A 13,118-nucleotide genomic window follows, 5' to 3' on the forward strand; every position below is an offset into this window, starting at 1 on the left:
CTCTCTCTTTTTTTTTAAACTCTAACCTAACCTTTAAGAATTCCCAGGTGTTTCCCCAGATCTGATGACGATGAGAGCAAAAGGCAAAGGGGAAGTTGTGCAAGGGTAGCCAGCTGTGATGATGGGCAGGTTGACTGCATGTGTGAGGTGGGTGGCCAGGCAGCCAGACTAGCTCCAATTGGCTCCAGTGTTTGTGCCAGGCTGGGCAGGACTGGCCTGAGAGTAGAGTGTTGGGTGTTCCAGGAAGCTAGACTAGGCTTTTGTGCCAGGCAGCACCTGGAGTAGGAGGGAGAGACCTGAGAAGCCAATGCAAGGGGAAAAGCAGCAGGAGAAGCCCACCTGCCTGGCTAGGACTTGGTGTGGAAGTGCACCAGGCCACTTGAATGACAAGGCAAGCAATGACCATTTGATTCAGGTCATCACAGGTAGCTGTAACTGAACATTTGGGGGTCCAGGGTGCCCAGCTGTTGTGGGGGAGGGGATATCACAACAGGAAAAAGGCACTGGTGGGACAAGTCAGTGACCTGCCAGCAAAGTGGCAGCTCTGCGATTTTGCCCCATGTTGGGCACCAATTATTGTGGCTTGTTTTAATGTTTTATTATGCCATAAAGCTCAGGAGTCAAATATTAGGAAATAAACGATTGATTCATGGAGCACAGGAGAAAAGATCATGTCACCCTGTTCTTCATCTCTCTGATTGAAAATACCCATCTATCTCCCCACGCCCCCTCTTAATCTGACCTCTGCCTCGTGGTATGCCCCTGTAGCTCTTCTGAGTCGGCCAGAAAACTCTACAGTCCACTCCAGCCAGCTTAGCATGGACTCCACCCTCCAAGCCAAGGTCCAACTCCATTGGCCGTTTCAATGGCAACACAAACAAATCTCCTGCAATAGGTATTTCTGAAATGAATGAACTAATACTTGGATAGATAATCTAATAGGCAGGTTTGGTAGGAAGAACAGACATGTACATAATTAATTTTTTGTTAAGAAAATACTTTATATGAAGCTACAATTTATGTATCTATCCCTAAGCCTTGGGGAAGATGTTATCTTGAGGGCTCTCCACTTTATCTATTTTAATACTTAGTATCAGCTCCAAGTGGCAATGATTACACCGTTATATACTGGGCATGGTGCAGAGAGATGAATACATTGTGTCCGAGTTCACATTGTTAATGAAAAAGTAACAAATTCAGATCCGTTGACTCTTAAAACTTTTAACCACAGCTCCCCCTCACCTTTTATAATAGAAACTTCCCAAGTGTGGGCCTCAATGTATAAAAGAAAAAAACCTAGCAATTTTCTTCTGTGGGACATGTTCAGAGTGATAGCAAAAGCAATTTTGAGTGTGTTGTTCAATCATCCTGCTTTTTTGGTATTTTCCTGAAGTCTGATTCCAGGAAAGAGGAGTGGGGGTAGCGTTGAGCTGTTGGGTAGACTAGTCAAAAGGAAAGAAGGCTTCTGGGTAGAATCCAGTTTCCACTAGAACAAAGAAGAAGGATAGTATTTTACACTCAACAACAACAGAAAATCTGTTAGGAAATTTTAATGGTGAAAACCTGCTAATGACAGCTGAATCAGGGAGTGAGACAAAAAAGATAAAGAAATATTTTATGAAATTGAGTTCCAAATGGCATTGCAACATGCAACTCTCCATTAAATGACAAAGAAAGTGACCCTAATCATAGGTTTATGCTGTGGATATCACTCTATATAAATAAAACACTGATGGCCAGTGACCAGGCAGGAAGTATAGGCGGGACAAAGAGAGAGGAGAATTGGGGAAACAGGAAAAAGGGGGGAGACACTGCAGCCACAGCCAGGACAAGCAGCATGTAAAGATGCCGGTAAGCCACCAGCCACGTGGCAAGGTATAGATTTATGGAAATGGATTAATTTAAGATATAAGAACAGTTAGCAAGAAGCCTGCCACGGCCATACAGTTTGTATGCAATATAAGTCTCTGTGTTTACTTGGTTGGGTCTGAGCGGCTGTGGGACTGGCGGGTGACAGAGATTTGTCCTGACTGCGGGCAAGGCAGAAAAACTCTAACTACAGGTTTATAAACCACAGAGCTCTGAACTCAACGACTTACCCAACTTGCTGCTTGAGAAGTGACTATGGGACTTCGGGCCTAGGAGAGCATATGCTGGGGACATGGAGGAGTCCGCAGACTCCTGGGGTCCCAAGAGACCCAACAGCACACAGACCAAAATGATCCTCCTTGAAGATTCTGTTCAGGGCTTGCTGCCACATGTCTCCCAAATGCTGAGGCACAACCATATTCTGTGGGATCTCTACTGGACTCTCTGCCTACAGTGGCACCTCATGTGTTGAGTGAGATTGTCTCTCCATGCTATGGTGAGCCACTGCTGGCTGGCTGTACCAATAAACTGAAGAGAACAGCAGTTCTCAGCGTCACCAGCCAGGCTGGACATTGGCAGACACTTTTGAGAAAGGGCCAGAGAGTAAACACTTAGACTCCGGGTGCCATCCCAGAGGAGAAATTGAACATACTATTTGGGTATTTATATAACAAGAAGGGCAAAAGTAAATTTCACAGAGGTTTTACTGATGAAATGCAAACTAAAATACTGCATACTGTCCCTTGTAAGATCAATCTACTACTGAGAAGAATTTAACTCTGTGTATGTGGGATGGGGGTTGGGGGGGCAACATTTCACTTCACCAGGGTTCCAAGCTAGTGCTTCCTATCATGGGACAGATTGCCAATCTTCACCCATAGCATCCATGTTATTTTGCAGGATTTAAAGAGCAAGCAATAACACAAATGTAGATTGGCTGCTCTGGCCAGACCTGGGAACTTACTGGAACACATAGAATAATGACCACCCACAGCAAAGGCCAATAACAACATTTAGCCCTTTGGTCTCCCTGATGTTAATTTAATGAGCTTGAATAGTATTTGTTTGTTTGTTTGTTTTTGTTGTTGTTGTTGTTATTGTTTTGTTCTCTTGCTTTCTTTCCCTGATGCTGGGGATTTAAATCAAGGACCTCAACACTTGCCACACTGAACTGCACCCCATCTTTGTCCATAGTTTTAATATAAATTGATGGGGTTCACAAAATTTGTTTGAGAAATGTGACCCACCTAGCCATGCCTACTCTGAGGTTTTTTTGAATAAGAGGAATTCCCCTGGGAAGTAAGCAGAGCCTGGAAGAGAGCACTTCTCAGCATCGATGGGGCTAACCTCTCAGATACTGTGTTTAGCAGGGGACCCTGGAGCTCTCCAATGGAAGCTGTGACTTTTCACCTCTGAATTGCCTCCTGAGGTCCTCTGGCTAGAGAGAGATAAATGGGTCTATAACACGGGCCCTGTTTCCTGACTGAATGGGCAGTCTTGGTGCCATAATCATTTCATACAATTGATAAATGACATTTCTGTAGCAAACTCAGCAAGAAGTGTAGAGACTGTCCTCTGGATCGATTCCCTCTCTAGCCCAACTCTTTCTCTCGAAGACTGTCTCAGCGTCTCTAAGGGTCCAATGGAGGTAATCTATCCGATCTCTTTGGGAGAACTGTGTTCAGAATCAACTGAAGTTTGTGATGGCCTCTGCAGTCGACAAATGCTAAAAATTATTACGCATCATTGTCCTCACAAACTGACAAGCTGATGTTTATTCTGACAAAAAAAAAAAGTGCGGAGAGCCCATTATTCATGCGGCATCTCCCCTGGGGCTAAATAGACCGCTTCTCTGTCCATCTGGCACCTTTAAGCATACTGACAATTTTTGCTAAAAAATTCACATGGCTCTTGAGATCCGCTGGATGATAAGGTTCTGCAGACATTTTAAATAGGATCCCACTGTCCTGATCTCACTATCTGAAATTAGGGGTTGCATAACAGGAATGTGGAGCTTGGGGTGCCTACTGGAGGGCTGTGGGAATCTTCCAGAAGCATCTTGCAGCTCCTATTAAGATCAATTACTTAGCCCAATTTGCTAGGTAAACCCTAAGAATGACCCAGACAGACCCAGGTACACAAGAATGGGAACTTTACATTTATGAGGTAAAGCCAGAAAGTCTGTAAAGGTAAGGGGAATCCCACCCCACCCCCCAATCCTCATGTTGTTAAGTAACATCTAAGACCAGGAGCCCAATGTGCTTTGTCCTCCCAGGGAACGAAGCATCTTGTTTCTCCATGAGAATCCCTTCCAGAGCCAGAGACTCAGTATGAAAGTACTTTTGGAAGAAAATAAAAGTGAAAGTGGGAGGATTAGGAAATGCATTCTGGGGACGAATACTCAGTCCTGAGTCTGCTCAGAAAAGGACAGAAGTGAGAGGGCAGCTTCTCCTGACAATGGAAATGTTACAGTTTGGAGAAACTAAAACCACAGAGTGCTCCATAGACTGTGACTCAGAAGGGCTCCGTTGGTCGTTTCGTTGAGGCAGGCTCTGGCTGTGCATCTCAGGCTGGCTTCCAAATTATGATGCTCTCCTTTCAGCCTTCTGAGTGCGGGGATTAAAGATGGGCATCACCACATCCAGCGTAAAATACAGGTTTTTAAAAAAGAAAATAATGTTACATAGGCGGCTGGGACTCAGAAACAAAGGCTCTTTAGATGGCCCCACCCCTGTCTCTTGGTCCTCATTCTCTCTCAAGTAGAATTCCTTTTCTCAAGTGAATCGTAGAAACAAGAACCCCCTTCCTCTTCCCAGGGGTCAGCCATAAAATACACAAATATAACTCTTAACTTCCCTCTCATGCCTCTGTGTAAAAGGTGGCTATAAAGAAACTCTCTGTCATACCTTGTTCAATTGTAGGTGTTCAGAGATCCATTCTAGAAAGCGTTCTAACCCACATGTGGAATAGAGAACGGCTACCAATGAGGGCCTTGATGAGTTCCCATTTGTAAGTATTGGAAACAATTTTCAAATATTAAAGATAACAGCCCTTTGTTGTCTCTACTAGCAATTTGCTTTTGTGTTTTACTGTGATGGCCATTAACTAGAGTATTAAAATTAAAGTGTAGCTACAATGTCTTTTATGACTTTGATCTTGCTTCCCTGGGGGGAATCATCTCACTGCCCCAAGGTCTAGTGTTATAAATCTGCATGGTATTTGGGTTTTTTTGTTTTTGTTTTTTGTAGTATAATCATTTTGCTTTAAAATGTTTAATATATCTGGAATTTATTCTTCATCATATTGAAGAACAGGGACCTAACTTCCTTTTCTTTTGTCTCCTTTCTTTTTGTTTGTGAAACAGGTTTTCACTATTAGCTAGTCTGGCTCCAAATTTACAATTCTCCTGCCTCAGTTTACCAACTGTTATGGATTTTAGGCCTGTGTCACCATGCTTCGCTATACCATCTAACTGAAAGTTAATGCAGAAATATTTATTCAAAACACTTGAGCTTTGAAAAGTTTTATTAACCTATTAAATTTATATTTTCTATATTTTAGTCACAACAATTTATTTAGTTGTGACAAAAATTTATAGAATATGTATATTTACATGTTTTGTCAGTTTTAACTTAAAAATGGGATCATGGGAAGCTGCAAAGATAATAGGGAGAGGTTCTGTGCATCTGTTTTCTGGGGTTGTTTATAACTTGCATAACTATAAAACTCATCAGAACCAGCAAACTGACACCAGAACAATGCGTGGGTAAAGCTTTCTGCCATCTCTTCACTGCGTAAATTTAGTCACCGCTGCTGAAACCAAGATTATTGAGAATTATTCTGCCACTACAGAGGCCTCCTTTATTTTGTTAGTCCACAGTGATTCATCTCTCTCTTGGCCTCCACCATCTGTAACCCATGATAATCTTTTATCTGTTATCCATCCCTGGGACTTTGGAAGATAATTTTACAAGGGAGAAATTATATAATATGAACCGGATGAGATGTGCGAATTTTTAAGCACGTGAGAGTCATCAAGTTATTGCTTTTATCAATAGAGTTTGTTCCTTTTTATTGTTAGGTGGTATTTAAAATTCAACACAGCATGTTTAATGTTCCACTTATTAAAGTACATTTTGTCCCTTTCAGTTTAGAGTTATTCCATATAAAGCTGCTGTGAACAGCAGTGTATGTAATTGTGTGACTGGGACTTGTCTTTAGGAAAACACTTGGGTACCTAAGTGTTGGACTGTAGGATGACAGCACACGCAGTTTTCTTGAGTATCACATTCCTACAACAATGTCAAAAAATTCAGTTTTTCATCCCAAACAAGTTGTACCATCACTGTTTTTAATTTTTAAATTTAATAGGAGTCATGATAGTTCATTGTTGTCTGAATTTGCACTTGCTCATGGCCAACAGTATTAAATAAGCATCTTCCCATAGACCGTGTATTCTTATATCATTCTCATTGAGCTCTTTGTTCATGTATGTTGTCCATTTTTCTCTTTAGAGTGGTTTGGTTTCACTTTTAAGTTTTACATACTCTAGATACTATTTCTTTTTCAGATATATAGTTCCATCTTTTTAGCAGAGGCTTTTGCACAGAGCTGGCAAAAGTAATTTTCTTTTCAGTGAATCCCAACTTACCAGCCCCTCTTGTTTTTCCTGGATTGTGCTTTCATGGACTGTTTAAGGTCTCTTCACTAAACTCCATGTCTCAAAAGCATTCTTCCTACTTTTCATTTAAATGCTTTGTTTTCTTTTATCTTGGATGTGTTTGGTTTACTTTTTGTTTAAGCTGTGGAATGTGGTCCAGGGAGCAATGCAGATGGAGTGATGGGCTCTCTTATTTGGCTCAACACTAATATTAGTCTTTTGTGTACATCTTTAATCTGAAATTTCTCCTTGTAAGACTTTCCAGAGAACCTACCACTTAGTGTTCCATACATGCCTTAGCTGGTTGTCTTTCTTTCTTTCTTTCTTTCTTTCTTTCTTTCTTTCTTTCTTTCTTTCTTTCTTTCTTTCTTTCTTTCTTCCTTCCTTTCTCTATATATCTATATCTATCTATCTATCTATCTATCTATCTATCTATCTATCTATCTATCTATCAATCATCTATCTATCTATCTCTCCTTGAGCTCACTGGTTATCTTTCTGCCTCCTGATCTGCATACCCCTCCATTAGTAATTTTCAAAGTTTGATGTGACCAAATGTACAATAAAAGCTATTTAAAGGAATAGGGATTCGTTTGGGCTCAGTTCCAGAGATATACCCCATTTTGGTGAGTAGGGCATGGAGATGAAGTGTCAAGAATGTGGGGGAACAGCAACTCCTCACATCCTGATGTGTCAGAAAGTGGAGGCAGTTTTAGTCTTCCAAAGCCCAGCTCTAGTGGACTTATATCTACCAGCTAGGGCCCAGGTACCAAAGGTCCCATGATCTGCCAAACATCACCACCAGCTGGGGAACCAAGGCTTTAAACACATTTCACATTCAAGCTGGTACACCTCCCTCCCCATTCTTACACATAAACTTTAGGATAGACTATGTTCATTGAGATAATAATTTATCTTAGAAAAATACATAAATCATATGCATCTATTTTCATGTATTTGGGATCTTAATGGAGATTTCTAATCATCACAATTTCATTATAGAATGTGAGAGTTAAGAAAATGAAGGAATTTGTGTTGTAGTTAGACACTGGGGCCATCTTTCCAATCTGAAAGGTCCCTGAGAGGTAGTCTTTTGTACTTGCATGAACCTAAAGCTCTTCTCAGCTCCTCAAGCCCCCTTCCTTGGGTCCAGGAAAGCAGGGCCGTGATAAAGCATGGACCTGTGCAGTCTTTGCTAGCCATAGAACAGCAGAAGAGGTTGGTAAGTCCCCTCTCAGGAATAAGTAAGCTTCAATAAAGCCGGCGGGGCTTCCAGTTACAATGTCATCCATCTATAATCCTCAAAAATTCCTCAGCTGTATAATTTACATGGTGAAAGTTTGTGGCCCCTGTGGCTGACAGCAAAACCCTAAAAAACTGTTGCTGCATCTGTTTGGTGGGTGTGAGAAAGTCATAGCCAGGAAGAAACACCTGATTCTGGAACTCCCTTGAAGAAGAAACACAGGTGACTGGTACACATGGGAGGAAAACAGAATCCTTGGGTGGACCAGAAGAAGAAAAGGAGAGCCTGGGGCTGTGTTTATGATGCATAAATTCCAGCATAGGAAGTATGACTTTCTTCCAGAGGCATAGTGCTCCTAAGACTCCTACAGACTATTGGCTGCAGGAAGGATCAGACTTGAAATTCTAAAGAATTATTTTATTTCTTACCTTGCTATCTTAGTTAGGGTTTACTATAGCTGTGAAGAGATACCATGACCACGGCAACTCTTATAAACAAAACATTTAATTGAGGGAGGTTGCTTACAGTTTCAGAGGTTTAGTCATCATGGTGGGGAGCATGGTGGCATGCAGGCAGATGTGGTGCTGGAGCTAAGAGTGCTACATCTTGTGGGAACAGGAAGTCAACTGACTATAACACTGAAGGAAGCTTGAGAAAAAGAGACCTCAAAGCCTAACCCCACAGTGACACGCTTCCTCCAATAAGGCCACACCCACTCCAACAAAGCCACACCTCCTAATAGTGGCATTCCCTTTGGGGACCATTTTCTTTCAAACCACCACACTTAACAGTGTTAGTTGAATCCAGGACTTGCATATGGTAGGGAAGCCCTCCACCATGGAGTTACACCCCACCATGTCTCCCTTAAAGATTCTGCAACCAGATGTAAGGCTGATGAAAATTTAGAAAGTCGATGAACACATAAGCGCTGAACACAGAAACACCATAGGTGAGCTTGAATTGGATGTGAATGCCTCACATGGTTCACATAAAAAATATCCACGGGCTACATCTTCAGAAGTGGACTCGAAATGAGTTGAGCCTGAGCTCTTTCTCTGTTTTAAAACAGTTCAGGCCCCTAGGTGCTCGTCCCTCTGTGGATAGTGAGATCTCGAACGTAAATAACCAAGAGAGGAATTCCCACGGTGATGCGGAGCAGCATCTGTGTGCTCACTAATGATCAGCAGAAGGGAGTAAACATCACTCCGATGTATGGCACTGGAAGGAGGTCCTGTAAGGACTAGAAATGATGGCAAAGGATTGGGACATGAAAATGCCATTCATCTGGAGAAAATGCCCACAAACCCCGCTGGTATATTGTCTGGAGAACCAAGCAAGCTAATGAGCTAAAGAAGCCTGGAAGGTGGCAGTGCCAACATGGAACTGGATGTCAGAGAAGAGGAAAGCAAATGAGGCTGCCACAAGACCACTGGGGTGGATGTGAAGTGGCAAAGTCAAAAATGATGACCGAAGACAGAGATTCCCACTAGCTTGACCTTCGTATAACAACTTAGGGTTTGCTTTTAAAATTATGTTCTTGAACAATGCTGGTGTTTCATAACTAGGTCAGAGTGTCCCATGGCTCAGATATGAGGATTGTATTCTTTTCCAATTTTAGGGGAAATATATTATCAGACAATAATTCACAGTGGTAAAGTTCTCTTCCTTAGGTGTTTGTCATATATTTGAGGTTCCTCATGCTTCTGTGTATGACTGCTCATTGATTTGTGATGGCGTCAGCTGTCCATCACTATGATAAGTACCTGACATAACTTTTTAAAAGTTGATTCAGAGTTTATAAAGATGATGAAGTTGACAAGCATTTGTTTGAGCTCACTGTTGGAGAGGTTTCAGTCCATAATTGTGTGGTATTGTTGCCCCAGGCCTATGGTGGTATGTTATGGTGGAGCATGTGGTAAGCTCATGGCCAAATGCAAAACGGAAGACTGGGAAGGGACTGGGGTACCAGGTCCCTCTCTAGGACAAACTCCCCAAAGGAAGGGAGATACCTCATTACACCCCACGTCTTAAAGATTCTGCTATGTACAAACAGTTCCACAGAATGGCGAAGAAGGCTTTAACGCGGGAACCTCTGAGAGGTACTTGGCCAAACTGTAGCTGATTCAATGCAAAATCATATAAGAACTGATTTTAGGATTTGTTCCAAGAAGCGTGTTGACATTGAGAAGCTTCCCACCTTTAGAAGAAGCTTGGTGATCATTAAGCCAAGTAATGGAAAGGTCCAGAACTGTACAATCCCAAGCCCAATAGCTTCTCTGTGTTTGAGAAGTTTGTATAAACATTTTGCCATGTTTTGTATAAATCAGCACTTCTGAAAAGCAGGAAAGAAGGCCTAAGGAACATTGCACAAATGACCTTTGTGTAATCTTTATAGTTTCCACACCTATAGGAATGGGAAGGTTTGGAAGACAGGGGTGAACCTTTGGATATCTTTCCTTTAATCACATCATTCAATATCAACTATTCAATATTATGCATCATTTAAATAGTGCATTAATATGTATAGAGTCCAAAAAGTTATTCAATATGCTTTTGAGTTGTTTGTTTGTTTGTTTGTTTGGCTGCAGGAGCAAAGAGAGAATGATATTATCCAGTCTGACCCGACTTGCTATATCCTTTAAACACATGGGACATTTCCAAGTCTCCACCTTTCCAATGGGATGAAAAGATCAGCCAGGATAAAGGTACAAAAGCCATTGTTTGGGTGTGATTAAGAACCTGTCTCGTTTAGAGACAGAGTGTACCTACATTTTAGTGCCTCCACAAACCAGTGGAGATGAGAACAGAAAGTCAGGGAGCCAGTGCCATTGATGGAGTCCTGGAGTCTTATGACACCCTCTAAGCTGATGGGCTCAGCTCCTTGACTCCAGGCTGACTGTCAGTCCTCATGTGTGGGTTCAGCTGTAGCACCCTGCAGGCTTGTGCTTCTGTATATGACTATTCCTTCTGTTCTTCATTTTAGGAGATGGAGTAGTTTATCTCCCTGGTTCTCATTCTTCTAGAATAAACATTTAAACGGACCTCTGCTCTGAAGAGAAAGCTTCTGAAGTGGCTGCTGTAAATTGTGATCGTTCCTAATTCCTCTCCTCTCCATTGTGGATTTTCTGTCTTGATTGTATGCGTATTTATCTCAATAAATAGGGAAAGTGTAATTTCCTTGACAAAAAATGAAAAGGTGAAACTGTAACCCTGATGGATATCAAGTATCCAGAAAGTATCATTTTACTTTCATTGTGTTAATGTTTATGTCAGCAAAGTCAGAAAGTGAATGATTGGGAGGATTCTGAAAGAAACCTGTGACAGAGCCACTATGTCAGGTAAATACCTTTATATTATAAAATCCCTTTATAACTGAAGTGTGTTCTCCCCTCTCCTCTCCCTCTTCCCTCCTCTTTTCTCCATCTCTTCATCTCTCCCCTTTACCTCAGCCAAACCAAGGTCCTTGGGGTCAGGACTTTGGAAAGCAATAGCCATCAGAAATACCTTGAAATATCACTCCAATGTTTTTGCGTATCATTTTCCAGTCTAGAACATCAACATCCTCCCTCCATAGGAAGCTGTGTGATTCCTTTACTTTGCCTGTCGTGAAGCGATGCAGGAGTCTGTGTGTCAGTAGAGAAATATTTGCAGTGCCTCTCCTACATAATGATACTTCAATCTTCTTCAGTAAAGAGAAGCCAGCTTAGGTTGTCAGTGAGATTTCATACAACTCAAAAACAAACTTAGTAGGAAAATGCTGTGATTTTGTCTTTCAGATGAAAAAAAAACCCCACAAATACAAGTGTCATTGTAGTGAGAGCATTTTAAGCATTTAACATATCATTTGTGGTTCTCATAAGATCAGGAGAACCATTGGGTAAAATCATTCTATGGATATCGGTTTATGCGTTTTGTGTTTTTAGCATACTTTGTGATATACATGTGTGAGGGGGAAACATTCTCTTTGGCTTTCTCTTTATAACACATACTATGGACATGTTACTGCTGCTGCCATGAGGTCACCTAGAAGACATGTGTACTGATAAGTAATTGGGTAACTATTGTAGTTCTTCATCTGCTCTATGGTACTGAGTTTTGAGCATGAAAATTCAATAGTTCCATTTTCAATAGCAGCCAGTGATGACTGTAAAATATTGTGAGGGCTCTAGAGACCCATCACTTAGATTCCTAAATAGCAGGGGTCACATGATGGCTCCCCTGTTGACACTGGTGTGAGATGTAAGGAACCCTGACAGTTCAAAGCCTAATGGCTCTAGGAGAGTGAGGCACTGGTCATGTGACATGCAGGGGACTGTATAGACAAGGGAACCCCTGCAGGCTGGCTGGGATTTGCTTATATTGCAAAGCAAATGAAGGAGTCTTTCTGTGTCTCGCTCTCCATTGCATCCCCAGTATCCGCCACTGTGGTGCCGGTAGTCAGGTAGAGTGCCCTCTGAACAACACTCATCACCATCATCGTCATAGCCACCACTAGCAGGTGGGTACTGAGGACTCCCCAGTGACCTTCTGTTTTTCCTTTGCTTTGGTTGTTAATTATTTTGATAAACCTAAGTATATTATTTACTAATAAGACCATGGCCTCTATTTTCTTGTCCAGGATACTTTCAAATATTTGTCTAATTTTCGGCCTCCCGTTCTAAAAAGTAGACCATGTGTCCTTGAGAAAGCCTTCCCTGAATGTCCAGCTTAACTCATTTTCTCCTACTGCCCACTCTTCCTTCTCCCCAGACTCTTCTAATTTGTTCATAAAACTTCTCAAGATACAAAATTCTCCCCTTTGCTTGCCTACTTGTTTGCTAACTGCTGCAGAAGGATGTTGACTGTGCTGTTCCCTCTCTGTCAGCAGTGGTGATTAGAATACAGTAGGTGCCCAACAAACATTTCGAGAGTGAATAATACAGGAATCACAGTGGTCGCTGAGAAACCACAAGAGCTACTTATGAAAGTACTCACTGGATGCATCAAAGGCCTGCCACCCAAGTAGCAATCTCGGGATCTTTTGGCTCTTTACTCTTGAAATTCTTTGTCTGTGTCTTCTGTTTGGTGCTGTGTACTCACAGCAGCTCATATCTCAGTTAATGGTCTAAGTGTGGACATAGGAGTCATGAGCGGCTCAGAGGGATATGCTATCTACCTATAATTCTAAAAATTATGCAGAGTAGTATGAGACACATTTTGGGAAGACAGACCAAATCCAGCTGTGGGTCTCTGCTTGGCTGCTTCACTATGAAGCTCTCATGCAAAGCCCTCCATGAGCTCAGCTTTGATCTGCTTTCAGGCCTGCCAGAGCACTCTAGTTCTCAAGTCTCAATTACTTTGAAAGGC

The 13,118-nt window shown here is 41.9% G+C and overlaps 1 long non-coding RNA gene across 1 annotated transcript; it reads left to right on the forward strand.

Moving 5' to 3' along the window:
- The first annotated feature begins 771 nt into the window (after window positions 1-771).
- Window positions 772-11,293, forward strand: LOC121822010 (uncharacterized). The gene is made up of 4 exons (XR_006062925.2): window positions 772-895; window positions 4,791-4,878; window positions 10,361-10,477; window positions 10,756-11,293. It is a non-coding gene; the product is annotated as an uncharacterized LOC121822010 (long non-coding RNA).
- The last annotated feature ends 1,825 nt before the right edge of the window (window positions 11,294-13,118 follow it).

Source organism: Peromyscus maniculatus, chromosome 13, assembly GCF_049852395.1.
Source record: "Peromyscus maniculatus bairdii isolate BWxNUB_F1_BW_parent chromosome 13, HU_Pman_BW_mat_3.1, whole genome shotgun sequence".
Taxonomy (NCBI): domain Eukaryota; kingdom Metazoa; phylum Chordata; class Mammalia; order Rodentia; family Cricetidae; genus Peromyscus; species Peromyscus maniculatus.